The sequence below is a fragment of the Agelaius tricolor genome, unplaced genomic scaffold (assembly GCF_023055355.1).
Source record: "Agelaius tricolor isolate 1412-34295 unplaced genomic scaffold, bAgeTri1.0.p SCAF_1, whole genome shotgun sequence".
Lineage (NCBI taxonomy): Eukaryota > Metazoa > Chordata > Aves > Passeriformes > Icteridae > Agelaius > Agelaius tricolor.
The window spans coordinates 25,547,717-25,558,584 of NW_027269261.1; the positions used below are offsets into that span (position 1 = coordinate 25,547,717).

Consider the following 10,868-nt stretch of genomic DNA (forward strand, 5'->3'; position numbering starts at 1 on the left):
ACATCAGGTCAATTTCCCTTCTTTGTTCCAAGAAACCAGTGTTAATATCACCATTGACTTTAAACTTTAGCACAGAGGACAGAAGACTTTTGAAGGAAACAGGCAATCAGAACCTCTACGCCCACAGTGCTCTTAGGATCCCAAATCCATATATACCTCACTCAGCAGAAAACCCCAGTGTTCTTCCAGCTAAGCCTCAGTTGTTCTTATCTGAGGTGAAAGATACAGCTCTGAACATTTGGGTGGCAGCTCTCAATGTTGCACCACCACTATCCACACCCCTAAATGGAAGTAGCCACAGCTGCTCATTTCTGTGCTGCAACCACCTCTATCACCATGAACAGAACTACCAAACCCAAACCTTCGGGAGATGTCAAATCAGGGAAGCCCATTTGTGACTTCTGATGGTGCTTTCACCATGCCAGGACATTCAGTCCTGCCAAAATGCTACTAATTCTGAGTACTTAATGCTTTAAATAGTACTTAAAAAGAAATTATTTACAAAATTGTGTCTCTGGGCTTTCAGAAGCCATGAAAACTACAGATAGCCTTGCAAACTTTCAACTTGAACTGAAATTTAGGCATCTGAGTCTCACTTAAGGGACTTGAGTCTTCCCTTTACCCAGTACAGATGAGCTTGTTTAAGCTCATGGCCTTGTAGATTAAGAAATGTCAAATGTCTTTCCTATCAAAGGGGTGGATCAGCCCTGACACAGATGTAGTGTGGGTCAGCTAGCATTTGGGAGAGTGCCAGGTTGCATATAATTCCTAGACACAGCTCAGAAGTTAGTTAGCAGAGGCCAGAGACTGCTTCAAAAGTCAATTTGGGAGTTTTAAGTGTGGAAGAGTTCAACAGTAGGGACACAGATCCTGCCAGTTGCAAATATATTTAGAGTTAAACCCTCTAACATGGCAGTGAGGGCCAGACACAGAAATCCTTTTGTGTCTCAGCAACTATGTCCCACAGTCCCAGTCAGCAAAGCAAAGAGAAAAAAGTATATATGTATTTGTTAACAAAGAAGGTTTGTCCTCTGCTGGGAACTTTCTGTTCTTGGCGACAAAAAAAAATTTAAAATTCTGCCAATGATGGACATACCATATTCTTAAGCTATAGAGTTGCACTTGTAAAATGGAAACACAGGCTCACAGCTGATAAATAGCCAGAGAGAGCATTCACCAAGCTGATTATAAATATGTGCTCAGATAGCTCAGGGACTCTGAGGATTGAAATCACGAGATACTCTACATGGCAACACGGTTATTTAAATACCTCCTCTTCCACAGGGAGTTCAACCATTATTCAAAGAGAGGAAGCATATTCACTCCTGAGTGCTCCAGACATGGGACAGTTAAGAAAAGCTTTATGAACAAATGAAGCAAATGGTATCCCACAGGGAGATGGAACACCAGCTTCTGTCCCAGCCTCAAAACTGACTGTACCTGAATGAACAGGGGCTGAAAAGTAACTGGGTTCATAGACAGCAGCATTTATTGAAGCCTGTTGCTGCCTCTCAAGGGTTACTTATGAAGGTTAACAACTTTATACAATGGCAATAAATACAGCTGACAGCAAGAAAACAATTAGATTAACATATAAACAGTTGAAGCTATAATGCTATTAAAAGGGACGTTCAAGGAAACTGCAACCATTGCTACAGCTGTTTTGGAAAGTCTCTCTTTGGCAAAACCTGCTGGATTGTCATTCTAAATGTCTGTGCTTCCCATGCTGGTTTCCTGAGGAAGGGTTTGTGGATGGACTTGTTTATTTATGACATTTTTTTTACCCCTCTTAGCTGTAGCTGTGGATTCCCCTGCCTTGTGAAAGTAGTCATTAGTTGCCTTTTTTGGCTAGGAGAAATCAGTAAAGAAACTGGCTCTTGTCCAAACGGTTCCTGGAATTTTCTACCAACCTTGTGTAAGAGCTTCATAAAGTCAAATTCAATTTTATGTAAGATTTGTTCCAAGGCCATAGGTGTTTTGTGAGAACAATGAGCAAAAGGGCTGAAATTATGTTTGCTGTTCTGGAGTAAATCATACCAAATTAAATTCACATGGAACTCACTAAGGTGATCATCCTCCAACTGGAGCAAGACCACGGGTATCGGACCCTGTCATTTTAAATGTGAACCAAAGGAAATCAGCATCACCTACATACACATACCCTGACGCTATTTTGAAGGCAAGTACCTTGGCTGTGCCAGCCTAAACCAACAATAAACTCCCACAAAAACAATGGACAATCACAGCACTTATGACCTTCTGTCCCTCTAGTGTTGACCTTTTTTTCTCTGGGAAACAGAAAGCAACCTTTTCTTTAATGTTTTAAAAACAAACACTTCATTGCAAATGCCCCCCCTCCGGAGGAAGGCATAGAGAGCAAACACCTAATGGACTCTAGTCACGTTATTTAATATGCCACTAGAAGAAGAACAGATGCTACAGCAAAAAGTGCATTCTGAACCCAGCATAACAGCATAAAACATAGTAAAATATTACCCCTTCAGAAGACATTTATGCACTTGGCACTGAACACACGAAGCTTAACAAATACTGCCTTACGCAGAGTGCAAGTCCTATTTATAGAAGTTATGTCCCTGACAAAAGTATCCATCATTTTCTGAAGTCTGCAGTTCTGTGCTGATTTTCAGTCACATCCATAATGTCAACAGTTGGTCACCCACAAGTGCTGTACACTGCACAACCACCTGAATGCTGTTGTTCTGATCCCTGATTATGGAGTCCGGCCTCTATCATTACATACTCATTGGGTGAGAGCCACACAAAGTGTTTATTTCTCATTTCAGCTGTCTGGAAGGACTTTCCCATTCCTGACAATTGTCTGCTCTGACTAAATTACAACCCCTCCTCACACTTCAGGATATCAGGAGCTGTGTAAAGGTTAGAAAAGCACCTACAGCTTTCCCATCTCCTCAAGGAACCAGAATGACAAGTTGACATCAGCCCAGCGCCTCTTGCTGTGGTATGTTCACATGCTGGCTGATACCAGATTCAATTTAAGATCTTGTTCTTCAGATCAAGGACCAGGCCTCATATATCTCATGTACTACCTTGCTTGACAGCTTACCATGACCTAGCATGACAGCTGTGGTCATCAGTAATCACTGCCAAAAGGGAGGATCATAGGAGTGGGTGGAAAGGAAATCAGACATTCCTGGCAGCTGGCCTGCAGCTCTGAAGCTTCCTTTCACCAAACATCAGACTGAAAACAGACCTCTGCTTGCTGAAGAGAAAACTATGGGCTTCCACTTTTCAATCACTTTTCCTTAGCACAACATAGAAATGGTTTCCTTTCTCTGAAAAGGAGAAGAAAGGAAAGGCAAAGGGAAAAAAATACATGTGTTCACCTGGCAGAGTGAAAGCAAAGGGCCAGGGAAGGCTGTTTCTCTCTGGTTTGTTACTGTCATTCTTGTTAGCAACAGTAGATTAGGCAGGCAGGGAATGATGGCCCTTGGAAAGCAAAACAGAGAAGTGTTTATCATATAAACAGAGAATTAGAGTTACACAACACAGAAAAGTTTAAACTTGTTTTTTGATGAGCATACTACACAGAAAATTATATATTACAGCAGAACTTAATAGGTAATTTTACAGTTAAATTTTCACAGATTCAGTAAATACCTACAATGCGGCTCCCCTCAAGGGCTCAACAGAATTGCCTCTACCTCCAAGGAAAATAACCAAAGCTTTTTCTTATAAATAAACCACCTGAACCCAAGGAAATTCTATGGTGTTTAGTCCCATAAACACTTCTCTTAGAAATGTGGAAGAGTTTCTGCTTGTTTGGCTAAAATTTATTCTTTTTTTAGGGCAGATGGAAGAGAAAGTAAGAAAGAGGAACAAACTCTGACAGCAATTGTGAAATCACACGCTCTACAAACCCACTGATTTGAAAACAAATAAGATTTAGTGGCTATGTCCACCATGGTAAAACCCCAAAATTCAAGAATTTCCCCAGCTTCTGAGCCTGCCAATAATTTCAGAACAGTATTGTGAAATCCTACAGCTATTTGTTCCAGCTGAGCCTGCTTAATTGGAATTCCTCAGCATTTAGACTTATTTCCTTAACAGCATATGATACAAATAATCACTTCTGGAGACAGTTGAATATATAACACGGGCTCTTTTTAAAAAAATTATTGTTATTATAAAAGACAATAAGCAAGACAGCTCAACAGATTTTTGTCAAACCAAATGTGATCAAAACCATCCCAAAGTTTTTGAGGTTGTAGGCACTGATGGATTAAAAGCCTTTCTCTAATCCTATCGCCACAACTCTTTCAAGTGCACAAACATGCAAAGACATTTCAAGCACTGTGGCAATGTTGACTTGGAGCATTGTTAACTCCTACCAAAAGGCTGTGGGAAGCAGAGAAAAATGATGGAAGGTTTCGTTTATTAATCTGTGATGAAAACCAGACTTCTGTTGATGAAGGGGGCAGGGGGAGGGGTAAAGATAGGCTGGTCTGTTTAATGCTTGGCCCAGATATAGATGATTTTTTTAAAAAAAAGCAAGCAGCTGAGCACATTGCTTCTGGCTGTGTCTTTCTGTAGGTTGCCAGTTGCCAGCACTCACAAAGCACAATTATGTAATGAGCTCCTATCAGGAATCCGAGTTCAAAAACATTTCATGAACTCCCATGCTGTTCTTGCTGGAGCAATTGTTTCTGATAATGAAAAGTCTCTATCACCCTGATTCAGCTGTCTTGGCCCTCTCCAATGGCAGTACTTTGTGCTTTCCCTCAATCTCTTCTCCCTCCCTCACAACAATCTCTGCTTTTTTCTTAAGGGGAACTCTTCCCTAAGCCCCTTCACTGGCTTTTCCTAGAGGAAAAGAAAAATCGAGGAGGAAACATAGTTTTGTCCCTCCCAGACCTCTGAAACAAGCTAGTTTTCCTTGCTTATCATTTGGAAAAACCTCATTTCTTTGGCAAGTGCGAAAGAAATACTGGGTTTACAATCAAAATATATTAATCATAATGCAGTATTGATAGAATAGCTTTTCTGAGTTAATTTTGAGAGTAAAGACCTACATTTCAGAGCAATCTTTCTCCCAGAAATGTGTTTATTCCTGATGAAATAATTTGGAGTGCTTTTCAGGAAAATTCAGCAATTTTTCACAGAAATAATTATTGGGTCACTTCCTGAGTGAGGAATTTCATTTGCAGCCACTCTGCCACTTTTATATCATTAAAATCAATCAGGCATATGGATAAGAACATGTAAGTATTTAAGGGATCTAAATTAGAGTGCATAAAGAGGAAATAATGCAGGACAGCTCTTTCAGTCTGGATTCATTGGGAGTTTTATGCCAGTACATTAATATATTCATATTAGTCAATCTATTTCATCAGGTAAATAACAAAAATCTACTTTCTTGGTCAATTTTAAATAGAAGAAATAAATTTAAATAAAATTGCAATAGATTTAGAATTAGTGTAAAATATCTGTACCAAATACCTTGTCAAAGTGGAGGCTTGAACTCAAAACACTATTAAATTGTGCTTCCTTTATGATTCTGTTTCAAGTGTAGTGGCTAATATACTTAACAAACAGCTCATTCTTTAAGAAAGAATGAAAATTTATTCATATCATTGTTTCTAAGTAAATATAAAATTTAGGCCAAAGTATCTTTGGGAGGTTTGATCCTAAAGTAAAAGATTCCCGTGTCTTTCAGCAGACTTCAACACAGACACTTGGAATCAGGATATCTGGGCAAAATGTATTTAATTTTAAAGTAAAGATTTGTAAGGTACTGGAAAAGTATACTGATAGGAGCCTTCAAAGCACAATTAGATTGACTGATAAAATATCCATACATAAATCTCAATGCATTTCATCACATGTATTGATATAAAGGAGATGAAAATTGAAGAATATAAAAGTTATTTCTAATACAGCAAGAGAAAGTTCTATTATTCTATCAGAATAATTCTATCAGACACAGTTAATTTTCAAATAATTATCTTACATGTACAAAGAATTTTTTTTCTTTGTTTTACCTTAAATTTCAGGGATTTTGTTGATATTTCAATTCTATTTGCCTCGTGTTGAAATGATGAATTCTGGAGAGAAGGGAATAAAAGTTATCAGGAACAGTTTGTTTTTAAAAATTCAGTCCTCAGTTCTGTTAGCCAAAGATCACAAGTACTTCCACTCCATTAATTTGTGGTCTAACAAGTCTCAATCTGTATGTGTGGAGGAAGATTATCCTTTGTTTCAGTAGAAAGAACACTTAAAAGTTACTAATATCAAACATGGATGGATAAATTATAATCAAGGTTCTTTTCACTTTAGTAGCTCCAAACATTAGTTAATTCTTGTAGCGAAGCTAACTTCAATTAATTTATACCATTTTGAGGCACAGAAACATTGACCATCTTTCCAAATCAATGAGAGAATCAGCAACAGCAGTCAAGTGCTACAGGTTTAAGATCTATTTATAAGAATACCTTAGAAATTAAACAGAAAACAAGAACTGCCTATTATGATTCAGACCTCAAATCCCACAACCACTTCAAAAACCTCATGAGTCCTGTTTCCATGAGTTCCCAGTGAAAACCAGGCAATACTGTTTAACTACCTGCAGGTCACAAGGCTATACAAGACCTACTTCAACTTTTATATCTGTAAAATAGGCACCAAACTCTCTTAAAAATGCTTTACATTTTTTCAGATCAAAACAACACAGACCTATACTGATTTTGGACCTATGCCTACAGAAATCAAACATAGCTCACAGATTTAAGGACTGCTCATAGCCTATGCCATTCTAGTCTAGAGCTCTGAGAAAACTGAATTGAAAATGTGGCAAGTGCCAGCTTGCTGCTTCATGAAAAAGCATTGTGAATGAAACATGTAAAAGCAGCAGCTGTATAAGAATAGGAATCCTAGTTTGTAATTTACAGTCATTGAACGTCACAGCATAAGGAAAATAAAATAGTTATTGCTCCAAGGTCTTATATAATTTAGCTAATTTTCTCCCTCCAGTGTATTAAACTTTGAAATCTTAATGACTCATTATGTTGCACAGGCTTTGCAAAATAATGCCAATGAATCTACATAAAACAGCAATTTGCTGAAGATTTTGTTGTCTTTGTAAAGCAAAAGAAAACACAAAACACAGTTATTGCATATGACCAACAAATTTTTCAAGTCCCAAATACAAGTTCTGGAGTACATTTTGAACAAATTGTTGATTAGCTGCAAGAGTTATAATATAATGTTAGCTAATACTTGAAATCTTACCTGGTATGCTTGAATTTGCCTGAATTTGAACAAAGCCTATGATGATGTTCCTGGGCCTAGTGGCATTGGCACTACTTCCAAACAGAAATCATGTCAACATTGCTCTGAAGTGAGAAGAGACTGAGACCATTTGTACTTTTAAAATACTCCTATGGAAAACAGAAATTAACCAATTTAGATGTTCACATGAGCAAGAAAGCAAGTTATGACCTTATAAACCAGGGTGAAAAAAAAAATGTTCTGAAATAAACCCTTTGCAAGAAACAACTTTCTGACTGGTACCATTGACTTCAGCAGCAGTCACAGAGAGACAGAAACCTGGACACTTGTAAAATTGTTACTGAAGGAAGATAATTTATTTCAGTACCTAATCATCAAAACATGATTAGAACATGTTCATAAAGTCTAACTTCAGTTTCAGAAAACGTTCCCCTACAGCCAAAAAGGATAATGGATTTCAGAAAGCTGGATGACTGGTGGAAAGCACTGTTGTGAAAGCAGTGAATGTAGCTATTTTCACCAGTTTGCTCAACTCAGTTCTTCAGCACCATCCATTAAATTTGGCTGCAAGGATTTTCATCAGGATAGATGCATAGCACAGCATTCTCCCATTGCCTGGTAAAGTTTCAGGCTTGTTTTCTAAACCAGAAATTTTCCCTAAAATGTCTTCTAAAATAAAGTTTCTACACATTCTGCAAATAGCAGTACAAGAACTAGCACCAGACTTGTGGCCCTGTGTTATTCTACATTCCAAGTCAATCACATTCATTTTGTGCCACTAGTCAATGAGTTATAAGGCATAGCTGTGTTTGTACTTCTGTTGAATTGAGAAGACTTCTTTTTCATTCAGAGCCATATCTTTAGTTAAATCTTTCTACATTCCTCAGAAATATGTGCTAAAAAGCATACCAGTGGTATATGTCAGTTCATTCCTCTTTAAGTCTCACTCCATGAGTCAGAGTAGTAGAAGGTATTTGAGCAGTAGAGCTGATACTTGTTTGAATGCTACAGCTGTCTTTGTTGGCAGATTCGTCCCATCTGCTTTCACCTATGTAAAAGCTGGGTATAACCTCTAAATCTCATCTAGGATTCCTGCACCCTATTCATCAGAAAAATATTAGGGGCTACCAGAGATGAATTATTCCATCCTAATTTAGGTAGTTTACACAGTTCAGATGAATCACTCTCTGGACACAGGTTTTTTCTATTAATGAAAAAAGAAAGCTAAAAAAGAACATTACTCATAGGCATCTAAAGTCAAATTTAGACCATCAAGTTTAGATGAAATGCATTTTACCTTTACTACTTGGAACTCCACTTATGATTGAGCTATCTTACACTTACCCCACAAACCTTCCTAGGCCATGATAAGAAAACCCACACTAAATCTCCACCCATAAGTGAGAAAAAAAATTTATGGATGCCAGTGACTTCTATTAAAAATTATACTGGTCCCTATGGCATAGTGATTCATGATACTGCATTGTTTATAGCATCTAAAATAAAGAAAAATCTGCATTATCCAAAATAAACACTGTGGAAGTGCAATATTAGAGAAGATCATAAGATTCCAAGTAGTTAATAATAAACAGGACAAAAAAACATATCCTTATGCTGGCAGAACACCACCTCATGAATCATGCACCTACTGGGAACAAATATTTGTTGGACAGCTTCACTGGGTTTTTTTGATGTGTCATACTGCATTCATAGCATGACATCTGAGAAGAGAGGATGAGCAATGAAAGAATAAATGTTTTGGGTTATAGTAATAGCCATTTTTATACCTTTGGCTAGATTTTCTCCAAGGCCTTCCAGTAGTACTCCAGTACAGTACTCTGGCCGCCAGTACTCCTAGATACAGAAAGTACCAGTCCCATCCACAAAGACACCCAAAAAATATGAGAATGATCTTAAAGCAGAATAATTATGCATCCCAATGAACTGGAAATTTAAACTCATTTTGTAGGAATTAACAAATGCACAGTAATCTCAACATGTGGCAGAAAATTTTGTAACTAGTGTCAGCCTCATTAACTGTCTTCCTAGATAATCTAATGATCTTGTGATCAGCACAGGAGAGGCACAAGCATTGTCAGATGAAAGACCTGAGGCAACTTTCTGACTGTTGGCCAAAATCTCCCCCTCCTCTTTACCTCCTTGTAGCATTCAAATTATTCTAGCTCTCTGCAATGAGGGTATGTGATCTCCAAGAGACCTGACAGAAATGAAACAGCCATCTCAGAAGATGGACACATCAGATCTCCTAAATACTTCTTTTGCCCCCCTCCATTCTATGTTACTACTGGTAACAAAACGTTACAGAAGACACATGAATTTTTAATTAAAATAAAATAAAATTTAAATGCAATATATGTTTAACTATTTAATGAAAACAATAAAACATAAAAACAACTTTTAACACAATGATGCTGCAAATGTTATCTCAACATGGTCTAAAAAGGTTAGAAATATTATAACAAAATCTGTAGCAAAAGAAATCTTTCACTTAACACAAAGTCTGAAACAGGAATTATGGTTATAACAATGGCAATTGGGGAAGAAAAGGCTACTACAGATTAGGCCTGAGAAGACTGTGCACAGGCAACACTAGGAAAGGATCTTTCTCTCAGGATTCTTTCTGGCCCTTCCTCACAGTTCTCCTCTCCAAATACAGCACTAGCTGCCTGTAGAGCCAGTGAATGGGCACGGTATTGCAGGGAAATGGAGAGGACAGCACAAAGCTCCATCAGAGTGCATTCTGAGTGGGAATTATTTTATCTTTGAGATGGAGAAAGGAAACAGTTACTCCAGGGGCTGGGAAAATCACAAACGCTGCAAGAGGAGCTCCAGTTAAGACAAAGGCTATAAAGTCCCTTCTGGTGTCGTGGACTCTGTGCCTTCCAGGAGGTGCCTACGTGGAGGCACCCAGTTCTAGCATCCAGTGGAAAGATACTTTGAGCAGCATGATCTGAATTTCTTTACTAGATATTCTGCTAAAACCTTATTGAAAGTATGGAGAGGAGGAAAGCCAAGTTTGTTCTGTGTCATAGTTCTTCCTAAAGGATGTGGGGAAGTGGAAGCATTCTTTCCACAGATACTAGTGAACAAAAAAGAGGCACAGCCACTAGAGGACTGCACAAAGGTTGACTCCATCTGGAAGAATGTCCTCACGTATGCCCACAATCAGATGAAAAACTCAAGGAATGAAGAACAAAGGACACCTAGGAGGGATTGCAGACAGGCAATAAACAACAGCTTGCAACACAGCTGCAAAGATCAATACAACTCTGTGTTGAATTCACATATGCATCTGGAGATAGTGCAGACTCGACATTTTAACAGTTAATACAGTTCCCATATGATCCTACATGGAATTCTACAGTCAGCTGAGCATCAAATTACCAGAACCATATGAAGAAAACTGGTGCAGTTTCTGAGCCAAGCTTTGTAATAGATTACTATTTAATTTTCTGTATAAACATATTTCTAGCACATCTAAGAGGTCTCAGAGAAAGGACTGTAAATAGCAGCCTGTTAGTATTTGCAATGTAAACACCAAAAATGAAGAGAGCAAATTACAACTCCAGGCAAAGAAAAGT

The 10,868-nt window shown here is 38.0% G+C and overlaps 1 long non-coding RNA gene across 1 annotated transcript in view; it reads right to left on the reverse strand.

Moving 5' to 3' along the window:
- Positions 1–6,083, reverse strand: part of LOC139590095 (uncharacterized) — a 53,105-nt gene extending 47,022 nt beyond the window's left edge. Inside the window, exon 1 of the long non-coding RNA XR_011679234.1 lies at positions 6,021–6,083. This is a non-coding gene — a long non-coding RNA (uncharacterized lncRNA). The remainder of the gene's footprint in view (positions 1–6,020) is intronic.
- Positions 6,084–10,868: the final 4,785 nt, after the last annotated feature.